The following is a 25,734-nucleotide window of genomic DNA, read 5'->3' on the forward strand; positions in this document are numbered from 1 at the left end:
TTTGTGCTACAGAGTTTCTTCGCCCTACGGCGGCCGCCGACCACTCAACACCGGCCGCTGTAAGACCAGATGATAGTGGTGCGGCTCGTCTTGGGCACGATCCTGCACGCACACTGGTAAGCATCAAATTGTTTCCTTTTGTAATTTTAGTTTTCGCGCCAAATAACTTCGATAAAGTGATCACCACTCAACGACACATGTGTGGATCACTGACTATATACCGATTGTCATTCTCGTGTTACACTTACTAGTGCAAGTACCGAGCGACGTGACACAGAGGTTAGCACACTGGATCCGGATTCGGGAGGACGATGGTTCAAACCCGCGTCCGGTCACCCTGATTTAAAATGGTTCAAATGGCTCTGAGCACTATGGGACTTAACATCTGAGGCCATCAGTCCCCTATAACTTAGAACTAAGTAACCTAACTAACCTAAGGACATCACACACATCCATGCCCGAGGCAGGATTCGAACCTGCGACCGTAACGGTCGCGCGGTTCCAACCTGAAGCGCCTAGAAACGCTCGGCCACACCGGTCCTCTTACTCCAACCAACCAACTAGTGCAAGTAGAACTAGAGCTGTGACGGTTCCATAAAAAATTATATATACAAGTAATAATAATTTCATGTGGCTAAACGAGCTGGTGCAAGTCTTTCTACCGGACGCCACTTTGGAGACGTGCGCGTCCCTAACCTACCCCAGTTATGCAACTGGGGAAAAATGACTTACAATTAAGTTTGAATCTGAACCACGTGTTGTTTCTGGCGACTCCTCACAGTATTGAGAGGTGAACGGAAGGTTAAACCGAAGGCTGGAAATTCCTTGGTCTGAAAGATATTGCTAGACCACCAGGCACGACATTTTCAATTATAGACCTTTGAGAGTAAATTTGCGAGCTCTTGAAAAATATTGTAATTTAGTCAGTTACTTCAGATTTTAAAATTCTGAAAAATTAGTTCTTAATGAATTTTTCTACCAGATTCCATATATATGAAATTCTTCAGTTATGTTTAGCTCAAAAATTTCTCTGTAGTAATGACATATTCCTCAGTATTTCCGGGTTCAGGGCTTGAGATAGTAGTCAACAACAATGAAGGAAATTTGCGTTTAGAAAGTCTGTTACCGAAAGTGCATTGATACCGCTAAGAGTATGGAAAATGCCTTGCTGTTGTTACGGTTAACACTCGGAGAGACAGACAACAAAGTTATACTAAGACGGTTCCGTTTTTACCGACTGAGGTACAGAATCTTAAAAAATAAAGGAACGTGTAGCTGTGAACTCTACACTTAACGTCTACAGTGCGCGACGTTTACCACTAGACTACAGGCAGTTACGGCACTGTAACAGCTCGAGCGGAAGGAAACACTTCCTCCAGATACTTCCGTATCCTACAGTGTTGCCAGATCGTGCATATATCCGGACTTAGAATCCTGATGGGCGTCAGAGTGCTGTGAAGTGTAAATACATCGATAACCGAAAACATCATTTCTGAATAAAATTTTGTAGTCAGTTGCGCAGTTATCTTTATTTCGCTTTACCAGTTTCAATAGATTAATCTGTCACCTTCAGACGCTCTGTTTTGGTTTAGCAGATGTCAGTATTTTCTTCACAGACATATTGAAAACGAACATATTTTAAGTGATAATTATAATCAGCGACTGACAGACTTATAATTTACAGCAAATGAATGACAATTATGCACATAGTAAAGTTATTTCAATTCCCTGCCATTTAATATTAATTTGTCCTCTCCCTGCACTGTGTCCTCTAGTTCCCGACACAGTCTTACATTTCTCCACACTGCATTTCACGCTATATTTCTCAATCTCTTCATTTAAAATGTGACGCCCTTCTTGCACATCCTTACTGTTAGTTCCACACAAAACAGTATCGTCACTAAATACGAATAACTACTCATCCCATCCTTTCTAATCTTCTTTTACCTCTTTCACAATTCCATCCATCATGATAAATAGTAATGGTGATACCACACTTCCTTTTATGAGCCCAGTAACATTCGTAAACCAATCAGTTCTTCCAACTTTGCTCTGAACACAGTCGAAGCTTTGCTTTTGTCGCAGATTGCTTAAAGAATCTCAATTCTTTGTTTTTCAACCCACCTCCTCCCCAGGTATCTCATACCTTTCCTCTGGGGACGCTCACTTAACTTGAGCTGATCCCCGCAATTACTAGAAATGCGAGTAACATTGGCCCATATGTCTTCTGCCTTTTCCTAAGATATGTTATCACCAGATTTTTTCCATATTTCCAGTGCCTTTCAGTCAACTGTCTCATACTAAACACTGAGTCGATTGTTTATCTACAACAACGAAAGCCATACTGCCCCTCTTCTAACATTCCATTTTTTTCCTTGTTTCAAGTATGCTCATTACTTTTGTTATTTGTGGTACCACAGTGGTCCCCCTCGCTAGGTATCTGCCTTCTTGAATACTGGAATTTTTATGTGGACACTGGCACAAGTGCTTACATAAATGCTTTTCCCTTTCCTTCGAAGGGGGAGGGTGGTTGGGTTGGTGGCTGGGATTCGTGACCTCCGCGGTCGCCCCGCCAGAGGGAACGAGGTGGTTGGAGCACCACACGACGGCCCGGTCGCCACTGATACCGGCCCGCCCCCGCTGTCGATCTGGCCAGACATCTCGCCGAGTGCGTCGCAGACCGGACGCGCTAATTGGCCTTGAGCAGCCCTGCGCACGCCGCGGAGCTACCGCTCCGTGCGCCGCGGGCCAAGTGTCACCCACAAGCTCGCGACACCGATCCCCAGCCAGGCTGACCATTCCTTATCTCGCAATACGAGCTGCGGCGGAACAAGTCGGCCACTCCGACATCAACAAAGATTCACGACAACGCCTCATTAGTGCGACTGGATTCGTGATTTCCTGTCAGAAAGGTCACAGTTCTTAGTAATAGATGGAAAGACATCGAGTAAAGCAGAAGTAATATCCGACGTTCCCCAAGGAAGTGTTGTTGTTGTGGTCTTCAGTCCAGAGACTGGTTTGATGCAGCTCTCCACGCTACTCTACTCTGTGCAAGCTTCTACATCTTCCAGTACCGACTGCAAGCTACATCCTTCTGAAACTGCTTAGTGTATTCATCTCTTGGTCTAAGATTTTTACCCTCCACACTACCCTCCAATACTCAATTGGTGATCCCTTGATGCCTCAGAACATGTCCTACCAACCGATCCCTTCTTCTAGTCAAGTTATGCCACAATTTTCTCTTCTGTCCAATTCTATTCAATACCTCCTCTCCTCATTAGTTATGTGATCTACCTGTCTAATCTTCAGCATTCTTCTGTAGCACCACATTTCGAAAGCTTCTATTCTCTTCTTGTCCAAACTATTTATCGGCTTTTCGCGGATGATGCTGTAGTATACAGAGAAGTTGCAGCATTAGAAAATTGCAGCGAAATGCAGGAAGATCTGCAGCGGATAGGCACCTGGTGCAGCGAGTGCCAACTGACCCATAACATAGACAAATGTAATGTATTACGAATACATACAAAGAAGGATCCTTTATTGTATGATTATATGATAGCGGAACAAACACTGGTAGCAGTTACCTCTGTAAAATATCAGGGAGTGCGCGTGCGGAACGATCTGACGTGGAATGACCATATAAAACTAATTGTTGGTAAGGCGGGTGCCAGGTTGAGATTCATTAGGAGAGTCCTTAGAAAATGTAGTCCATCAACAAATGAGGCGGCTTACAAAACACTCGTTCGATCTATACTTGAGTATTGCTCATCAGTGTGGGATCCGTACCAGGTCGGGTTGACGGAGGAGATAGAGAAGATCCAAAGAAGAGCGGCGCGTTTCGTCACAGGGTTATTTGGTAAGCGTGATAGCGTTACGGAGATGTTTAGCACGCTCAAGTGGCAGACTCTGCAAGAGAGGCGCTCTGCATCGCCGTGTAGGTTGCTGTCCAGGTTTCGAGAGGGTGCGTTCCTGGATATGGTATCGAATATATTGCTTCCCCCCACTTATACCTCCCGACGACATCACAAATGTAAAATTAGACAGATTCGAGCGCGCACGGAGGCTTTCCGGCAGTCGTTCTTCCCGCGAACCATACGCGACTGGAACAGGAAAGGGATGTAATGACAGTGGCACGTAAAGTGCCCTCCGCCACACATCATTGGGTGGCTTGTGGAGTATAGATGTAGATGTAGATGTTTCACTTCCATACATGGCCACACTCCATACAAATACTTTCAGAAACGACTTCCCGACACTTAAATCTATACTCGATGTTAACAAATTTCTCTTCTTCAGAAACGCTTTCCTTGCCATTGCCAGTCTACATTTTATATCCTCTCTACTTCGACCATCATCAGTTATTTTGCTCCCGAAATAGCAAAACTCCTTTACTACTTCAAGTGTCTCATTCCCTAATCTAATTCCCTCAGCATCACCCGCCGTAATTCGACTACATTCCATTATCCTCGTTTTGCTTTTGTTGATGTTCATCTTATATCCTCCTTTCAAGACGCTGTCCATTCCGATCAACTGCTCTTCCAAGTCCTTTGCTGTCTCTGACAGAATTACAATGTCATCGGCAAACGTCAAAGTTTTTATTTCTTCTCCATGGATTTTAATTCCTACTTCTAATTTTTCTTTTGTTTCCTTTACTGCTTGCTCAATATACAGATTGAATAACATCAGGGATAGGCTACAACCCTGTCTCACTCCCTTCCCAACCATTGCTTCCCTTTCATACCGCTTGACTCTTATAACTGCCATCTGGTTTCTGTACGAAATGCAAATAGCCTTTCGCTCCATGTATTTTACCCCTGCCACCTTCAGAATTTGGAAGAGAGTACTGCAGTCAACATTATCAAAAGCTTTCTCTAAGTCTAGAAATGTTAGAAACGTAGGTTTGCCTTTCCTTAATCTATTTTCTAAGATAAGTCGCAGGGTGAGCATTGCCTCAAAGGAAGTGTTATAGGCCCTCTATTGTTCCTGATCTATATTAACGGTATAGGACACAATCTGAGTAGACGTCTTAGATTGTTTGCAGAGGATGCTGTCATTTACCGTCTTGTAAAGTCATCAGATGATCAAAACGACTTACAAAATGATTTAGATAAGATATCTGTATGGCGCGAAAAGTGGCAATTGACCCTGAATAAAGAAAAGTGTGAAGTTATTCACATGAGTACTAAAAGAAATCAGCTAAATTTCGATTACGCGATAAGTCACACAAAGCTGAAGGCTGTAAATTCAGCTAAATACTTAGGGATTACAGTTACAAATATCCTAAATTTGTAGTAGAGGGGTTTGTGGGCGCACGACAGCAAGGTCTTCAGCGCCCGTGCAGCATCATAGTGAGACGGGTGTCAAGAAAAAAAAACTCAGAACATTGACATAAAACGGAACATAAAACACGGGGAACAATCATTGAAAAAATGTGCTCACCCACACCGATGCGTGGGATGAAGCAGGGCGTCAGCAGTAAAACATGGACAACACAGGAAGAAAATGGTAGAGGGAGCTAAAACAATGTAGCAGATGGAAGTGGCTGGCTGACCGCAACGAAAAAGGGAGGAGTCAGCCACTCTGCAACACACTAAAACCTCCAGCCTAAAAGTTTAGGCCAGAGTCCAGACACATCACAAAACGTAAAAACCCTAGACACACACGCCTCGTCGTTAGCTAAAACACAAGGCAGATCCCCATCAACTTGTGCTTCTGCCCGAAATATCCTAAATTGGAACAATCACATAGATAACATTGTGGGTACAGCAAACCAAAGACTGTGATTCATTGACAGAACACTTAGAAGGTGCAACAGGCCTACTAAAGAGACTGCTTACACCACGCTTGTCCGCCCTATTCTGGAGTATTGCTGTGCGGTGTGGGATCCGCATCAGGTGGGACTGACGGATGACATCGAAAAAGTACATAGAAGGGCAGCTCGTTTTGTATTATCGCGAAATAGGGGTGATGGTGTCACAGGCATGATACGTGAATTGGAGTGGCAATCATTAAAACAAAGGCGTTTTTCTTTGCGACGGGATCTTCTCATTAAATTTCAATCACCAGTTTTCTCCTCCAATTGCGAAAACATTCCCTTGGCACGCACCCACATAGACATAAATGATCATAACGCTAAAATTAGAGAAATCAGGGCTCGCACAGAAAAATTTAAGTGCTCGTTTTTCCGGCGTGCCGTTCGAGAGTGAGATGGTAGAGAGACAGTTTTAAGGTGGTTCACTGAACCCTCTGCCAGCCACTTTATTGTGAATAGCAGAGTAATCACGTAGATATAGATGATAGTGAACAACAGTCTCAGAAAGGCCAGCTCAGTGTCGAAAGCATTATTGTCCCTCGGCTGGAGAATGCGAAAAAATTTTTGCATGGGAAGTGCTTCACCTCGAACGCGCAGAAGCGCACGAAAATGTACTTAGAAAATAGATTGGCATTCGCCAAACCTAAACCGTTCCGTAGGTCTGCAAAAGAGTAAAGCTCACCCCAAATGACTCGCTTCTGTCCACTGGCGCCGCTCTTTGGACCACCTCAAGCGTCGCTCAGCCCTGACTACAAAAGTTACCTGTGAGGACGTGCTCGAACACTGTACTCCGTTCTTTTTAACTTCCTGCACACGGTCACTGGACTCCTGGAAGCGCTTTGGAACTCACAAGTGAATCTTCCTGCTGGTTTAGTGTTCTTTTTTACAGCCACCGTCCGCAAGTCCGTCAGTAGATGAGGACTGCCTCGCCCTGATTTACCAGTGCTTGTTCCTTCTCGTTTCCATCCCACAGGCACACCACCAACATTCGACTTGGACAGCTTTATAAGGGTTGAGATGTCCCTGATGTACACTGACGTAAAAAAAATCGCACCAGGAAAAATGACTAGTGTACAGTAATAAAATTTCGGGAATACATTTGCGTAGGTAACATATTTATGCCATCAACACTGCAAGATCACAGATTAATGTAAGCGCGAGATAAGCCGTGGCAAATGTGAAATGCTGGTAGATTAATAACTGGGGTAACCGCCAGTGTGTTGAATGCAAGCGGAATTTGCTGCAAGGATTTGACGATGCTCTGACGATCTTAAGGTAGCCAAATACCACAGCCCGAGCATGAAGGGTCAAAGGTAACTCTTCGCCAACATTTCCCTCAGTCACGTCGTACTCAGTTCTCTATAGACGCACTTGTAAATAACACTTATCAAATGCTTCACGAATTTCGATCAAGCAAAATACATCACAACGATCGCAGAGTGATGTCCCGTTCTGGAGGCAGAGACAACTCGGTTCGCCTCGGGCTCGGTCGGCACCATGCCGGTCAACTACGTTCTCTCAGAGGCCGTCATCGATAGCGGGGGTCGCGGCGTTCTCGAGTTACTAAAACAGTCTGACTCCGGTTCACTTGAATTTCTCTCACCCTAACAGTTAGCCAGGTTTGGTAACTCGAGCTGACTCATCTCTATTTGCGCCAACTTCTTTACCAAGCAATCAGAGCTTGAACATATTCTCAGTTCGAATGTAATAAACTTTCTTGAGACTGGGAAGCTTATATCCACGTATCAGCACGGTTACAGAAGGCATCACTCGGGCGAAAATCAGCTTGCCCTTTCCTCACATGATATACAGCGAACTACGAGTGAAGGGCAACAGGCAGATTCCATATTTCCATACTTCTAGATTTCCAGAAAGCATTTGACACGGTGCCCCACTGCAGGCTGTTAACGCACACTGGACTCGGATTCGGGAGGACGACGGTTCAATCCCGCGTCCGGCCATCCCAATTTAGGTTTTCCGTGATTTCCCTAAATCGTTCCAGGCAAATGCCGAGATGGTTCCTTTGAAAGGGCACGGCCGACTTCAAAAATGGTTCAAATGGCTCTGAGCACTATGGGACTTTACGTCTATGGTCATCAGTCCCCTAGAACTTAGAACTACTTAAACCTAACTAACCTAACGACATCACACAACACCCAGTCATCACGAGGCAGAGAAAATCCCTGACCCCGCCGGGAATCGAATCCGGGAACCCGGGCGTGGGAAGCGAGAACGCTACCGCACGACCACGAGATGCGGACTCGGCCGACTTCCTTCCCCGTCCTTCCTTAATCCGACGAGACCGATGACCTCGCTGTCTGGTCTCCTCCCCCAAACAACCAAACCAACCAACCAGGCTGTTAACGAAGGAACGAGCATACGGAATAAGTTCACAGATGTGTGAGTGGCTCTAAGACTTCTTAAGCAGTAGAACCCAGTTCTCCTCGGCGAGCGATTATCAGAGACAAGGGTGTCGTCAGGAGTGCCCCAGGGAAGTGTGACAGGAGCGCTGTTGTTCTCTGTACACGTAAATGATTTGGCGGACAGGGTGGGCAGCAGTCTGCGATTGTTTGCTGATGATGCCGTGGCGCACGGGAAACTGTCGAAGCTGAGTGACCGCAGGAAGATAAAAAAAAAATGACTTAGATAAAATTTCCAGTTGCTGTCATGAATGGCAACTAGCCCTGAATGTGGAAAAATGTTACGTTATTGCGCATGAGCAGGAAGAACAAACCTGTACCGGTTGGATACAGTAGTACTAGTGTTCTGCTTGACACGGTCAAGTCGTTTAAATATCTGGGCGTAACGTTGCAAAGCGATATGAGACGGAATGAGCATGTGAAAACTGTGGTAGGGATAGAGAATGGTCGACTTCTGTTTACTGGAGAATTTTGGGAAAGACTTGTTCACCTGTAAAGGAGGCCGCATATGGGACGCTGGTGCGATCTGTTCCTGAACACTGCTCGAGTGTTTGGTATACGTACCAGCTCGGGTTACAGGAAGACACCCAAGCAATTCAGAGGCGGTCTGCGAGATTTGTTACAAGTAGGTTCGAACAACACCTAAGTGTTATGGATGTGCTTCGGGAACTCAAAAGCCTGAAGGAAAGGCGACGTTCTTTTCGAGAAATACTACTGTGAAATTTTAGAGAACTGGCATTTGAAACTGACTGCCGAACGATTCTACTGTCGCCAACATACATAGCACGTAAGGACCACGAAGATACGAGAAATTAGGGCTCAAACGGAGGCATATAGGCAGTCGTTTCTTCTTCGCCCTATTTGCGCGTGGAACAGGAAAGAAAATGGCTAATAATGATACAGTTTACCCTCCGCCACGCATCGCACGGTGGCTTTCGGAGTATCTATGCAGACGTAGGGCTTCCGCTGAGTCGGTGCATGCACGAAAAGTACAGCATCTGATAGTCGTATTAAAATTTATCATCACTGTCGATCTTCCTCTTTCGTTTCACCCGCCTTTTGGGTGCGGTAAAAATCAATCAATCTTTAATGTTCTGAGTCTTATTAATAGTGCAGTATTGTTTCCTTCGTTGGTTAGTTGGCTGATTTTGGAGGAAGAGGGGACCAAACAGCGAAGTCACCCGTCCGATCGGTTTAGGGAAGAATGGGGAAGGAAGTCGGCCGTGCCCTTGCAAAGCAACCATCCCTGCATTTGACTGAAGCGATTTAGGGAATTGACGCAAAAGCTAAATTAGGATGTCCGTACGCATGTTTGAACCTTCGTCCTTCCGAATGTGAGTACAGTGTACTAACCACTGCGCACCTCTCTCCGTCTTCCATTCGTTCTGATCTTCCTTTCCTGTCTTCTTCAGAGATTTGCATCGTTCGTTTGGCTTTAATTTTGACTTGGAACCTCTCTGATCTCCGTTTTTTTTCTTTTTTTCAATTGTATCTGAACATATTTCCTGTGATTTTTAGTTCTTTTATGACTTTCTCCACTTCCTTAAACCAATTTGGTTCGTTATTTTATTGCGTAACTAGTAAAAACTACCTGTCTGGGATCATTCTGAGAATGTGTCCATAAAAATCAATTTTTCTTGTCCTCATCGTGTCGGACGTTTTCGGTAGTTTGGTATAGGGTTTCATTTACGAAGTGGATTAGTTTGTTGCTGTGGAATCTAGGGCCAAAATTTTTTCTTAATATTTTTCTTTCCTTGATCTCCAACCTTTCAACTAGGCCATGAGATGTGAAGGACAGTGTTTCCACTGCATCGAGGTTTTAGGTTTGATTATTGCGTTGTAATGTCTTATTTCCGCATTCCATGAGGGGGACTCTGTTACCCGTTTTTAGCGAATTGGAAGGCCGGTTCAATTTCTTCTAGATTCCATTGCCTTCTTTTTGTCGGGGGCATTCCAAATTGATCCACTCTCCAAGATATCTGAATTCCTTGACAGATACCTACTTTCTGTTCTCCCACTTCAAAATGTTTCGGTGGGTTATGCATATTTGTTCTTATTTTCGTCTTTTCGAAGGAGATTTTGACACCTATTTTTTCTGGTGGTGTGTGTAGTTCGAGTTCTGTTCTTTTACTTCTTTCCAGGTCTCGGCTAGAACGGCCAAATTATCTGTAAAGGCTAGACAATCTACTTTGACGCCTTTGCTTTTTGCTCTTAGTCGGATTCCACTATGGATACGGCTACTTTTTCCAGCGCGCAGTTAAACAACAGTGAGGAGAGTCCATCTCCTTGCCGTACACAAGTTTTTATCTCAAAAGGGTCGGAGAGTTCTCCCTTGAATTTCAGATTGAAATCTTGGTAAGGCTTTTTCCGATTAGGTTTGTGGTTTTGCTGTCTACGTTTCATTCTTTGAGTATAAAGATATGGGATTCCCAGTCTGTTCAGTCGTATGCTTTCTGAAAGTCAATGAAAGCGATAAAATTAGCATATTACTGTATATGCTCGTACTGACTTGTCTTCTGTCTATGGATCTTATGCTGATGTCTATTTTCCCGGGATTTCGGCAGCACAACTGGCTGACACTGTCACGGATTCACCCTCCACTGCTTGGGGAGGACTGGAGGCTGAAGCTTAGACAAAGGTAGCCACTAGTGGCGCCGAAAGCCCGGGGAAACAGAGGCAGAAGCTGGTATTTTACTTGTGAACAACTGGTATTTTTCCGTATTTGTTTGGCCTCTGTTACAACATGTGGTTTTTAATGTTTACTAATAATCGAGTAAAAACCGAAATATGAATTTGCGACAGGAGCAGCGCTAAATTTTTACGTTTTTAAATAAACTTTTTTTTTAAAGAGGAATAATTTTGTTCATAAAATCTGCGTTGGTTTGAAACATTGCGCTATTACAGAAACTGGGAAAAGCAATTAGTGCCGTTGTAATAACAATTTCGATAGAAATGAGTAACAAACACATGGCATACGAATTGACATAGCATTGCTGAGAGAATGTCCCTGCTGCCTGTGTCGTGGTTTGCGGTACGCGTGAACATACGGTGTGTGTGACTTGGCTCCCACCTGGCCTACACTAAAGTGCGCGTCATTTATGTTGGCGGCCGAGTCTAGGTTCGTTCTGCGCATCTGACGTCACAAAACACAGTCAGCCAATGAACAGAGAACGACGTTGCCAGGTCTCGACTGTAGTGCATGGCATGGACGAGTGTCTTCAGTTTTAGAAACGTTCAGTCATAAATAAAGTAATTGAACAAAAGCAATGTCTCTTCTATAGAAAGTTTGGAAAAAGCATTCTTTATACCAATTGCTTCATATTCTATTACTTAATTAAACCAAAGAAGCAATAAGCCTCCTAATTCAGGCGATAGCAAGGAAAGGTGTTTGTATCAATCTCAAGAACCGCTTTTTCGCAATAAAGAACAGCGGTAATTGTTTATTTCCTATTGTACTTCGACGAAGCGTGAGTAATTCATAGTCATACCAACAGTGTTTGTCAGTATTTTGCGTGACATGTTACAGTCCTGATGGGGTTCTGTAGTCAGACGAGCTGCGTTAGCGTAACGGTTAGGTGTTGGGCTTCTACGTGAAAGGTTATGAGTTCAAATCTTGTGCGCTGCTTAATATCTTCATTATTTAAAAACAATATCGAAGTGCCTTACTTCACGAATTATATTCGTTTGAATGCAATTTTTTTGAATTTTCTGGTGCTTTGTCTCTTCATTAACCCTTTCGCTGGTGCAGACACGTGCTCCCCGCATTTTGTCATCACTGCACTGCTCGCCTGTGCTGACACATGGTGTTCAGACTGCTTCGACACGCTTACCATTCGATTTCACAAAAACTATTTGGCCCAATATTTTGATTTTTACACATCTTCTTGACTGATACCTTCACCCCATAAATGACTTAATTTTGTTTCAATGCTCACCGCAGTAGCTGTGCAGCATCAAAATATGGTAAACCATTGCACGAAATTTTGAAGAGTTTGCAGAGTTAAAAGTCCATACTTTCCGTATGGTCGATTTTAGTTGCCACAATGTTGAGAATGAAATGAGGACAAGATATCTAAATTTCATATAAAATTTACTGTATAACAATATCTTATTTAATTTAAGTACCAGATAGGTGTCGTATGTAATATTGAGAAATATTCCGTCTTTCGCGGCTGTAATAAAAGTTTCATTTACACCGGGCGCGTTTGGCTTTATTTTAAAGCACTTCAATCCGTCAAAGGAAGTGGGGGGAAGGTATCAGTCAAGAAGATGTGTAAAAATCTAATTTTTGGGCCAAATAGTTTTTGTGGAATCGAATGATAAGTGTGTCAAAGCAGTCGGAACACCGTGTGTCAGCACAGGCGAGCAGTGCAGTGATGACAAATTCGCGCACAGCGCGGAATGCGGGGAGCACGTCTCTGTGGCAGCGAAAGGGTTAATGCGGCCGTGGTGGCTTTACTTCATGAACTGCGCGCTCCCCCATAAACGTAAGTTTGCGAACTATGCTATACTATGGCGCTGCTTCTCTTGGCGCGTGCAACTGGCAACGCAGCAATCTCCCGCGTCTGGGCGGCCATGCGCGAGCCGCCAAGATAAATGAATTGAACTATAGTTTCTCGCTGTCGTCGCCGGCCATTCGTTCTATTGCAGAATGGCACACACCCTAATCTGGAAATTTTTTTACAGAGTGTTCTGTTTCACTTGCTTACAGGATTAAATATTTGCCTGTCATTTTTGTGAAATAATAAATAAGAAAGGAAATTAAAAACTTAACAATTCATTCATAGTATACACTAAATACAGAAAGTAGCTGATCTGTTTGTAGCCCTTGAAAACGGGCAAATTAACACGAAAAACAGTTCTTTAACCTCAGTTTTCTCACCTTAGCACTGAGTGTTCGTAATTTCCAAATCGTAGTATGATCCCCGTTGGCAAAATTTTTTGCAGAGTTTCAAAAAACTAGAATCAATAGGAGAATACTGGTGATTTTTGTAGTATTCAATCATCTGTCACTTTTCGAGAAAAGCAGCGGACAACGGACGGAATAATTTTTGTTTCATTTGACTCTTTAATTAATATTTATATTCTTTGTATCTTGAAACTGGAAAATTCAAGATATTTTTGAAGCTTTGCTCCGCTTATACGTTTATTACAAGAAATAATAGGCATAACAAACAGAAAATTGGTTATTCCAGAAACTAATTATTTTGAGCGGTTTTGAGTCAGATTAAACTGGAGTGGTAAAACAAAAAAGAAAGATATAAACGAAAATCTGCTGTGTGAGCGATGATCGCCATCCCTAGCACGAAAGGCTCGTCAGCTTTCTATTATTTCGTGTCAATTCATTTTCTGATTTTAATTTAGCAGAGCATAATTTCGAGCACTAATAGTTTATCGCCGGTGTTCAGCAGATAAAGAAGAGCGAAAGAAGGAAAAAAAGAACGAATGAAGGAAGATCGGGTTTGAACGTCTCGTCGACGACGAGGTCATTAGGGTGCAATGTGCTACCACTGCACTACCTCGCTCGTTAACGCGAAAGTGACACTGATTAAATGCCATGGCCTAATCCCGGTAAATGGCGTCAAAATCTGCTTTAACAGCGTTATATTGCATTCTTATACTCGATTCACCGGCCGCTATACTCGGCCTCTGTCACGTGCCGTTCGCCAATGTTCACCCAACCAGCGTACGGTATTTGGCTGCGTGACTGGGTGGTCAGTAGGCAGTGAAGTTTGAACATGACGAGGAAGCTGAAGGGTGTGTGTCGCTGTTTGATTAGCGACAGACCACTAAGGTAGTAACTAAATCCCCTTCGTTTTCTTCTCCCACTGTTTTATACAAAATTATCAAACACTATGCCGAATAAAATCAGAGTCCACATCTGTGTGTGACCTCCGCCTATCTCTACTGGTTCCGAGGTTTCCCGATAAATTTTATTTTCGATGCGGTTTCTGTGAGTGTCCGTTGGCCAAGTGACAGCGTGTGGAGCGCATCAGCCTGAAATTTAACGTCCTGTCAGCGGCGTGCTCACCTCAAACGAAGCACTCGCGCATATCGGAGTTATAGGGAAGGAAATTGGGCGGTGTCCACTTGAAAGGAACCACCACAGTGGCCGCCTGAAGTGGTTTAGGGCAATCCCTGAAGATCAACCAGAAGGGCCGGATGGAGACTTTAAACACATCCTGCTCGATTGCCTCCACCACGCCACCAAGTCGTTTATTCTGCGAATATGATTCGAGGAAATTGTAAAGAAAGAAATTTTAAGAACGAAAAACAAATATTTACTTATACTGTGCCACTTAAGCGGAGAAATCAAACCCTTCTGGCAGCATTGTATTTTGTTGAAAAGCGACACAGTGCAACCGCGCCAGTGTGAAAACACAGGTAAATTCTAAGAATAAGACATAAACATGTTAACTGAATCTTCCGTCGGTTCTTCATAGGACACTATAATGAATGAAAGGCGCTAGTTTGCTTTTGCTGTAAACAGCAACCACCCAATGTTAATTAAGGTATTTGTTACTGAAAAAATAGCACAATTACCGGTTTGGAGCAGACAAGCTCATCGTCAGGCATTTAAAACTACGTAATTTATTGATAGGTCCATTTATAGCCATATAGTTACACTTGCTTTTTTTTCCTCTGTGTGGCACCACCACCGCAAGGAAAATTTGCCAACATCACACGTAGAACATAACGAAAGTTTCGAGTCCCCCTCGGGCGCGTGTGTGTGTGTGTGCGTGTGTGCGTGTGGTGGTGTTTTTTTTTTTTTTTTTTGTCCTTAGCGTAAGTTAAAGTTAGATTAAGTAGTGTGTAGGCTAAGGGACCGATGATCTCAGCAGTTTGGTTCCGTAAGACCTAACCACAAATTTCCAAATAACGTAATTTTAACAGCGGTTTGACAATGACGGTGCTGTTTCTTATTAATAAATAGCGTTATGAACACTGGCTGGTTGCTGATTTTACTTTATTGTCATTATAAATCTGTATTTCTAGCAGGAATTCCAGCTCTGAGCCTGAGAATATTACGGAGATTCCAGAGATATTGCTTCCAGACGTTTAATGTGATTGTGGCAAGAGTGCGGTGGCTTACAGCGACGGTGTTAAGAGACGCTCAGCACCGGTACTGCACCTGCGTGCACGTGACAGCCGAGGTACTGTGCAGCAGAGGCACGCGAGATAGCGTTCGGGCGCGTGATGTTCCACTCCTCCTTCGACAAGGCCACACTGTATGGGCTAACGACTGTGTTGTCAGTAGGATGACGAGCTCCAGCGAAAACACAGCTCAGCCAGAAACTAGAAGTGCCGACTGTTAATTGCACAAAATGTAAAGTATATACATCGGTCAAAATAAATACTGCATGTTGCTTCGCTATCAATACAGGACATGACAGGAAACAAAACTGATTTGTTCTAACAGTTATAGCCACTCCAAAACCAAAGTAGAGTAGATAAATACAATTCCACTTGATAAACAGAAAAAAAACTTCCAAAAGTTTCCACTGCAAACACTACGGTTTCTTCTCACTGTCACCTTACGTAACACGCTGTCTACGAAGTAACTAGCCCTCCTCATAATTTGATACACTTTTGAGTGCGGATAGGCACAGTCCTCATCGAATTCCTCAGATAAGCAAGTGGGATATTCCATAAAATTTCAGGCGTGTAGCCGCATAAACTGCAATAATTTGTCCCATACACAACATAAAAAACATACATACAAAATCCTGTCAATGACTATTCTGAAAAAACTTAAACCTTACGCGGAAAACATTATTCAAGATTACCAGGCTGGATTTCGAACAAACCGCTCCACAACTGATAATTTGTTTACTATGCGATAGATCTTTGAGAAATACTTGGAATTTAACAAAAACATCTACTTACTGTCTCTTCCTTGACTTCCAGCGAGCCTACGACAGCATCAACAGAAGTAGCCTCTACAACAACTTACGAGAATTTAGTATACCCAGTAAAATCATTAGGATGATACAGCTGTGCATGGATGGCTCCCAGGCAGCAGTGAAGTTCAGAGGATCCATATCCTCCACCTTTCCAAACAGGCTTACGGCAGGGAGACGCTCTTTCATGTGTCCTCTTCAACCTTGCATTAGAGAAAGTGGTTTGGGAGAGTAATTTACAGCTGTACAATGGTCTCCGATTCGAACACAGTGAAGTAAAACTCCTGCCTTATGCAGATGATATAGTGTTGCTGAGAGAAACTGAAGAAGAACTGAAAGACATGTACAGATCTCTCAGGCAGAGTGCCAGCAAAATCGGGCTTTTGATTAACCAAGAGAAAACCGTATATATGGAAATAGGTCGAGTCATCAACCCAAATCCTTACTTTGAAATTGACCAACATTCTAAATTCAGAAAAGTTCTCCAGTTTAAATACCTTGAATCACGTTTCAACAGTAAAAATATCATAACAATGGATATAAATCAAAGAATAGCATCAGGGTCAAGATGTCTGTACTCACTAATCAGCCCACTCAAAAGTAAAGCTTTGTCAATCACCACAAAGACGAAGATATACAACACTATTATCTGACGCATAGTACTGTACGGTTCAGAAAGCTGGACGCTTACAAAGAATGAAAGAGAAAAACTGAATGTTTTTGAAAGAAAAGTAATGAGAAAAATCTGGGGACCAGTGTTGGAGAATGGCGTATGGAGAATTCGAAAGAACAACGAAATTTATCAGTTAATGAAGTAACCCACTATCATCCAGAAATTAATAAGTAGGAGACTGCAAGGGGTTGGACATGTGGCCAGAACGGAAAACAACAGAATCACCAAGAAAGCATTTGAAGGAACTCTCCAGGCAAAAAGACCATTGGGCCGACCTCGTACAAGGTGGAAAGATGGCATAGAGAAGGAAATCGCAGCATTAGGAATTTACGCAGGGTGGAGAGAGGCTGCGAGAGATAGAAGGCGGTGGAAACATATCGTTCAGAGTGAGCCGAGGTAACTGACGCTCCAGCACTTGCTCCGTCCTTTTAAACTCGAGGACCGAACACTGCGCATGCGGCCGAAGATACACAAGGCGCCAGAGACGTTGATAGGCGTCAAAGAAGTGTAACATACACATGAAAATTAAATCTATGGCTGCGCAGTCGATCCACACGGTGATATCGATGTATCACGGAGAGCTGCACCGTAGCGACTTCTTTGTGTTTAAATCCAGAAATTGTCGGATTCCATGATTTGTCCACGCGGAACCAAATTTCAATTGCTTCCTTCACCACTGAGTTCCAGAAAGATGAAGTCGAAGCTAAAATTTCGACGTTATCGTATACCATAGAGTGCCTAGTGTCAATACAGTGATCCGCCACCCCTGATTGATTAGGCTGTAAGAGTCGGGTGTACCTGCGGTGTTCTGTGCATCTCTGCTGGACAGTACGTGTCGTCTGCCCGATCTATGAACGGCCGCACTCACAGGTGATCTTATAAACCCCAGGCTTCCGAAGCGCCAGATCATCTTTAACGGAACCCACGACTGCTGCAGTCTCTGCTTTGGGTTTACTGAGGATCCGTCCTATTTTTGACGACAGGCTTCCCACGTATGGCTGGAAAGCCATGAATGTAAAACTTTCCGTGTCTTCCTCCGCTTTTCTTGAGTCCACTGATTTCATTTGTAGTGCCTAACGTAACTGCTGTGGATAGTACCCGTTGGCTTCAAAAACTCTTCTCAGGTGTAGAAGCTCGTCCTCCAGACTGCGCGTATCGTTGCGCAGTTGGAGCTGAGCCGCCAGCAGTGGTCGATGTGGGGACAGAGATGGCAGAATTTTGAGAGCGGACGATTTGGACGTGTGCCCATCAGAAAGGGTAAATTTGTAATACTAGATATCATGAACTGATATATATTAAGACTTTGGAACATTATTAAGGTTAATACATTCTTTGTTCTCTATCAAAATCTTTCATTTGCTAACTATGCCTATCAGTAGTTAGTGCCTTCCGTAGTTAGAATCTTTTATTTAGCTGGCAGTATTGGCGCTCGCTGTATTGCAGTAGTTCGAGTAACGAAGATTTTTGTGAGGTAAGTGATTCATGAAAGGTATAGGTTATTGTTAGTCAGGGCCATTCTTTTGTAGGGATTTTTGAAAGTCAGATTGCGTTGCGCTAAAAATATTGTGTGTTCATAGCGTGTAGGCTTTCACGGCCGGCGTCTTCAGTAATTAAAACTTCCGGGCTAAGAGGCCGTGGTCCAATAGTAGAAATACTTCTCCCTGACGTTTCGTTGCCAGCTGCGGGCAACATCATCTGAGGTGAGTCTACGACTCACCTCAGATGATGTTGCCCGCAGCTGGCAACGAAACGTCAGGGAGAAGTATTTCTACTATTGGACCACGGCCTCTTAGCCCGGAAGTTTTAATTACTGAATATTGTGTGTGTTTATTGTTGATCAGAATAAGTAAAGACAGAAATGTCTCAGTACGTTCAAGTTTTGCTCAGCTGTTTGAAAATCAAATAACGTAAGAGGTTTACCAGCACAGTAATTTATAATTTTCCAAAGGGGACATTTCATCTGTACTAGAGTTCTGAGTGCCCTCATCGTCTGCGGAGGACGGTGGCAGCTATTTGCACGTAAATATAAATCCGTATGGGTCGGTTTTCGATACACTGCCTGTCCCAAAGTGCCATCATCTTTCGTCGTACCAACACATCCAAAAATGGAAGGCATCCATCTTTTTCGACTTCCATCGTGAACTGAAATTGTCTGTGGATAGAATTCAGATGATTAAAGATTCTTGTAGATTGTCTTCGCCCTCCACCAAAGACAGCAGCACTCCTGGGTTCCGTTAGATGATTTGATGCTTCGAAGCCTGGGTTTACAAGATCCCTCGTGAGTGCGGCCGTTCATACACCGGACAGACGACACCGCAGGTACAGCCGGCTCTTACGACCTAATAAATCTGCAGTGGTGGAGCACTGGGCACTCTATGGTGTACGATAACGTCGAAATTTTAGCCTCGACTTCACCTCTCTGTTTGCGACAAATTTAATTAATAGAAATTTTAATATTAATAATCAACAGCCTCAGTTGCACAGTTTACCTAGAATTTACCTAGGTTTCAGCCGGGATAACCCAACCTTCTTCAGAATAACAGTATCTATCGTTTGTCCATAGTGCACATCGCCAAGCTAAAACTACAAATCCATAAATTATCGTCAGACCACAGAACTTATCTGGAACTGCCTCGGTCCCACTTCGCGACCGCGATGCGGCAGCCACGAGAGCTGTACTGGAACTGACCGTAGCGTCATGAGGCCCGCCTAGGCGGACACAATACCTCGCGCCTGCACATAAACTGTATGATAGTTACTTGTTGGGACAAGATGTGAACTTAACTCCTGACCTTGAATTTACTAGTAAAGTGAAATAAAAGGTATAGCTGAGGAAAAGGGAGTATATGTTAACCTCTGCATAACGTACTTAGATCGACTGTCTTTAACATTTATGAAGTATTCACCGGTCATGATATGAGGAAGACATGTGCTTACGAGGTATGGCCTATCTAGGAAAATGTTTGCGCTTAAGCACTAAGTTTAATCACCTAAGAAGAACTTACGAGTGAGAACGATAATATAAAGCCAACATCGTCATTATTACGACTACGTCTAAAAGTTTTTAAGACGTAATTGTTAAGCACTTGCTTAGCTATGGTTACAACGCATGAACATCTTATTGACTTCGCACACAAATGGTCACGATTGAATTTAGGAACAAGTCTATATCTAATCTTTAACATCCGGCAATACAGGCCACATAAAATAGATGGTCATTATTCAAGATTAGTATATTTGACCTGAAATAGTCTAGAATCAAGTCCAAAACTAATGCACGTGCCTGATTGAGCTTCTTGGCGAAGTTATGGTTATGAGTTGCAGAAAACACTAAAGTAGCGCATAATGTGGAGGCAATGGGGTACTCAATTTGCCTCCATGGAACGGTTTCAACACTTGATTTAAATAGTGTGCCTCGTATCAACGTCTCTGGCGCCTTGTATATCTTTGGCCGCATACGCAGTGGTTCGGTCCTCGAGTTTAAAAGGTCGGAGCAAGAAAATATTAAGACACCGCAGTAACACATGATAATTGGGAAAGAAAATTTCTTTTAGATAACTGAGGAGCGTCTATAACCTCGGCTAACTCTGAAGATGAGTAGACGGTACTCAGCCGAAATAATAGAAGAAGCAGCTGCATTTATGCGACTGCACGCTCGAAATTTTATGACACAGTCTTTGATCCGCGAAAACATAAAGATGTGTGATGCTTTCTCATTCCTCCACAGCTGCCTCTATGATGCTCTGAAGTCTCTGGTGGGGTAGGACGTAGCAAAACCGCTCCTCTTAGCACGGCTCGTGGATTCTGAAAGCAGCTGAGATGTTGAGTATGTGGATGTCGTTCCATCCGACTGATTCTATCCACCACTAGGAGGACGTCCGCAAGATTGAGGCGACAGGGGCATGCGTTTTCGGCCGTAAGTGTGAATCTCGCTCCAATATGATCACCGAATGCCCGAATGGAGTCACAATGCGCGCAAAGATGTCGCCCCGATACTTCGCACCAACCGTCCCCCCATGTACTGGCACCAGGGGTGTCACGCTGCCATACATGTCCCCACCCCAAAACATGACAAAGCCGCCTTGATGACGGTGGCGGTCTATGATACAGTTCAGTTACAAACGTTGTCCTCGTTGGCTCATCACACGAATATGAGTGCTGAGTACTGTCACGGTGGAGACTGATACGGGGCTCGTCAGAAAAGAGCGCTGCGTCCCACTGAGGCGTGGTCCACAAGGAGTGGTTTCGCGCCCGTGCGACACGGGCCCCTCTGTGTCCCCTATTTCGAGGTCGTACCTAATTCTTGCTCACGGAGCATCGTTTCTGTTAATACCTGCACTCTTTTAGCCGTTCGGAACTGCCACCATAGACGTTCAACATTGTGTGGAGAGTTTCTGCTTGCTGTTATAACAGATTTCGGTCCGATACACCGAATAGGTTTAAATAAAACAAACACCTTTAAGAGTTTTAAATAAACAATTGGGAACGGCTACTTTTCAGGACGCCCTCGCATTTTTAATGATCTTTACTTTTCCCTCCTCAATTATCTTAAAGAAATTTTCTTTCCCAATCATGTGTTACTGCCGTGTCTTAATATGTTCTTACAAATAAAAAAAAAAAAACCTTCGCCTTAGATTATTAGAGTAATTTTAATCACTAGGGATGTAGCTTCGATAGTATATTCATTTTCATGTAGTTTACTTTGTACCAGACAAAATAATTTTACAAGAGAAAGTTGATGATGAGCAAAGAAAAAGATACGCAGTTTTACAATTTCCCACAAAAAGTCATGCACTGTACAGGAAAAAGACACTGTACGTCGCAAAATATAGTTAAACGATCAGAATTTAGAGCAAATTTCGCATTTTAACTTCTTAATTTTAGGCCAACACCAGGGACTGAAAATGACGCACAGAACAAATGAAATATTTGAGGTGTGGTACAGTACTCAGACCATAATACAACGAATTGCAAAAAGAAAACAAAGACAATTTTATGACGTTTGGATACACCGCTTTGGGGCGAGGACATCACAAAAACAAGCCTGAACTTACGTGAAGGTCACGTAAATAAGAATTAATTATCCGAGCTAAAAGTAGCAGTTTGAGGGATAAGATGGTGAACGAAAAACAGCAGAGCTCAGTTGAGAGCTTATTCAGTTAAAGAATTAAACAAATGGGAGTAAAATAGAACTTGTGGATGGGATGTCTGCCACAAAGAAGACCAACAAAACAAGTATTTTACTACAAACCTTAAAGAAAACACGATACAAGAAGACTGGAAAACAGAAATAAGCCGGCCGGAGTGGCCGTGCGGTTCTAGGCGCTACAGTCTGGAACCGAGCGACCGCTGCGGTCGCAGGTTCGAATCATGCCTCGGGCATGGATGTGTGTGATGTCCTTAGGTTAGTTAGGTTTAATTAGTTCTAAGTTCTAGGCGACTGATGACCTCAGCAGTTAAGTCGCATAGTGCTCAGTGCCATTTGAACAAAAATAAACACCTGTATGAAAACACAAGTGACGGATGATACAGGAAACGATTAAATGTGCAAATAAATTTTAGACTGATACAGAACCTAATTATCTTCTAATTATATAGAAATATAAGGGGTGTTCCGAAAGTGAATCTTGTACGATAAATAGTACAGATAAGAAGAGACTAGAAGATTTGGCACAATTGAAGATTAAAATGGGATGGGATTGGGTAAATAATGAAGAGAGACTGAATCAAATTTGAGCGGAATGGAATTTAGTCGTATGGTGCAACTTTACTAAAAAAAGCAGCATGTTGATAGGGCAAATCCTGACGCATCAAGAAACGTCGTATGTGTGTGCGTGTGCCTGGGGGGGGGGGAGGGGGGGCGGGGGGGGGGGGGGGGAAGGGGGTACTGCAGAGGAAAAGCAATGCTTGGCTGCAGTAAGCAGGTAACAATATATGGTGGTTGCAGCAATTATGCATAGTGTAGGCCTTTTTTGTACAGGTATTGTAAAACGCAAACACCTTTCGCTTTCAGACATTTCGTCTCACTTGTGGAAGAAGATTACTAGGGAAAATACCAGGCCATCTAACAACCTTTGAAATATGCCACGAAAACAAAGCTGACAACAAACTAAAGATTGAGAAGGCACACAATGCGCTATATCAACAGAGTGGGGTCGGCGAGATTAAGCTAGTTTCCTATGCAGGGACACGAAGGCACACTCCGGTGTTTGTGAGCATGCGCAGTCTGTACCAAACTCAATATCTTAGAACTCCACACTCGCCGCAGTCAGTCGATCATTGACGTCACGGTCCCACGCACGACATGGTTGGCGGCTGATTCATAGACAAACGCGTCGCGCGCACCCACAACGAGTAGTCGACTATCGCCGCAAAGTCGATCGTGCAATGCGGGCTTTGCTCTGTAACGAGGTACTCGAGAGCACGAGTCCCTTAAACCAAGAAATTGAAATGTTTGCACAGTCTCCGGAATTCTGTAGATGGAATGAAGCGACGTTTAGGCTGCGTTCACAGGCTGGGCACCAGAGGCTCTGCTCGGTAACATTAGCCGAAAGCTGGATCACAGGGCGTTCCATCTCCTCGGGCAGTTTTTGGCTGGATGGAGACGTTAGGCTAGAATCTTTTCTGTCAAGGAAGCTAGAATATATTTTAACCTCACTGGGTGGGTTCGATGTGAAGGTATCCCTGTGCTTGAGAGACTGCGGCTTTTGCTATTAAAAAGGCGATTAATACATGTGAATCAGCTACAACTGTCTAGAAAAGAAATTGGCGGGTACTCTACACTCTTTCATCAGTTACTGGAATAACCAGACAAGTTTTGCGTATGTATGAGATGAAGAGAGAAACGTTCTATTACAAACTCGAGGTGATTCGTGGTGACACCGCAAAGCACGATTACAAACAGTCTGCACAACTGCAAATAAATTCAGAAAACCAGACATGGACTATGCGATAAAAATTAGCCGGACACCTGGTTGAAAGTGACTTAAAAGTTTGTGGCAGCCCCCATCGGTAATGCTGGAATTCAATATGGTGTTGGCCCACCCTTAGCCTTGATGACAGCTTCCACTCTTGCATGCATTCGTTCAGTCAGGTGCTGGAAGGTTTCTTGCGGAATGGCAGCCCATTCTTCACGGAGTGCTGCACTGAGGAGAGGTATCGATGTCGGTCGGTGAGGCCTGGCACGAAGTCGGCGTTTCAAAACATCCCAAAGGTGTGCTATAGGATTCAGATCAGGACTCTGTACAGGCCAGTCGATTACAGGGATGCCATTGTCGTGTAACTGCTCCGCCACGGGCCGTGCATTATGAACAGGTGCTCGATCGTGTTGAAAGATGCAATCGCCATTCCCAAATTGCTCTTCAACAGTGAGAAGCAAGAAGGTGCTTAAAACATCAATGTAGGCCTGTGCTGTGGTAGTGAGCACGCAAAACAAGGAGTGCAAGCTCCTTCCATGAAAAACACGACCACACCATAACACCACCGCCTCCGAATTTCACTGTTGGCAGTACACAAGCTGGCAGATGACGTTCACCAGGCATTCGCCATACCTACACCCAGCCATCGGATCGCCAAATTGTGTACCGTGATTCGTCGCTCCACACTACGTTTTTCCACTGTTCAAACGATATGGAGTACCTGGCAGTAGGTGGCAGCACAATGATGCGCGTACCACACGCACAAGCCGGCGTTCAGCAGCACGATGAACTCGGCACGCTCAACGATGACATTCAAAATCTTGGTCTGTGCGCCGACGGCTTTAAGGCCCCTACACATGCACCAACTTACTGACCGACCGTTTCGTGTCAGCCTACACACGGCCCGACCGACTGCACTCTGCGTATGCAGCGCCGCCCTGTTATTTGTTTGTCGTAAGTTCATTGTTTATGTTCTTCAAATTCAAATGGCTCTGAGCACTATGGGAATTAACATCTGTGGTCATCAGTCCCCTAGAACTTAGAACTACTTAAACCTAATTAACCTAAGGACATCACAAACATCCATGCCCGAGGCAGGATTCGAACCTGCGACCGTAGCAGTCGCGCGGTTCCGGACTGAGCGCCTAGAACCGCGAGACCACCGCGGCCGGCTGTTTATGTTCTACGAGATGTCGCTTGGTTTTACGCAGAAGCGAAAAAGGGGTTGCCTTGGCTGTTTTAGGGGCAACAAGACTACACAGCTGAGAGAAACCTGTGTGCAAAGAAGCGGCTAATGCAAGGTGAGAAATTTACCCACGTTCTGTCACTTAAGCAGGTGGGAGCCGATGATTTTCGAAACTATCTAACGGATGAAACATGCATTTCGGCACTGCTGACCATCCTCAAACCAGTCTTAACGACAAAGAACCCAGTCATGAGAGGGGCTACAAGGAGACGCTCTTAGCTACATTACAATTTCTAGATAGTGGCAGAAGTTGTTGTATCCATACTGTTATCAGCTAAAATGATTCCTGAAAGCCGTGCGGGATTAGCCGAGCGTTCTGGGGCGCTGCAGTCATGGACTGTGCGGCTGGTCCCGGCGGAGGTTCGACTCCTCCCTCGGGCATAGGTGTGTGTTTGTCCTTAGGATAATTTATGTTAAGTAGTGTGTAAGCTTAGGGACTGATGACATTAGCAGGTAAGTCCCATAAGATTTCACACACATTTGAACATTTTAATTTGATTCCTGAAACCAGCAACGTTATTTCTAATTGACTGGGGAAATACACCATGGTAAAGCAAAATAAATATGTTACTGTAAACGTTATTAATTTATTCGTGCACGTAGTATAAGACATGACCTGTAAGTTTAAGGAATTTATTTCAGATTCGAATAAGAAAGACTACATATAATCTAATAAATACAACAATAGGTACATAACGAATGAAACGTGTTGGAACTGAAAACAAAAAACACTATTGCTCTTCATAGCAGAGGACTTGGATATGG

The 25,734-nt window shown here is 43.8% G+C and overlaps 1 protein-coding gene across 1 annotated transcript in view; it reads right to left on the reverse strand.

The window, feature by feature from the left end:
* Nucleotides 1–25,734, reverse strand: part of LOC126418812 (copper-transporting ATPase 1) — a 515,583-nt gene that overhangs the window by 431,125 nt on the left and 58,724 nt on the right. The gene's annotated exons all lie outside the window — the stretch shown is intronic.

This window comes from Schistocerca serialis, chromosome 9 (assembly GCF_023864345.2).
Source record: "Schistocerca serialis cubense isolate TAMUIC-IGC-003099 chromosome 9, iqSchSeri2.2, whole genome shotgun sequence".
Lineage (NCBI taxonomy): Eukaryota > Metazoa > Arthropoda > Insecta > Orthoptera > Acrididae > Schistocerca > Schistocerca serialis.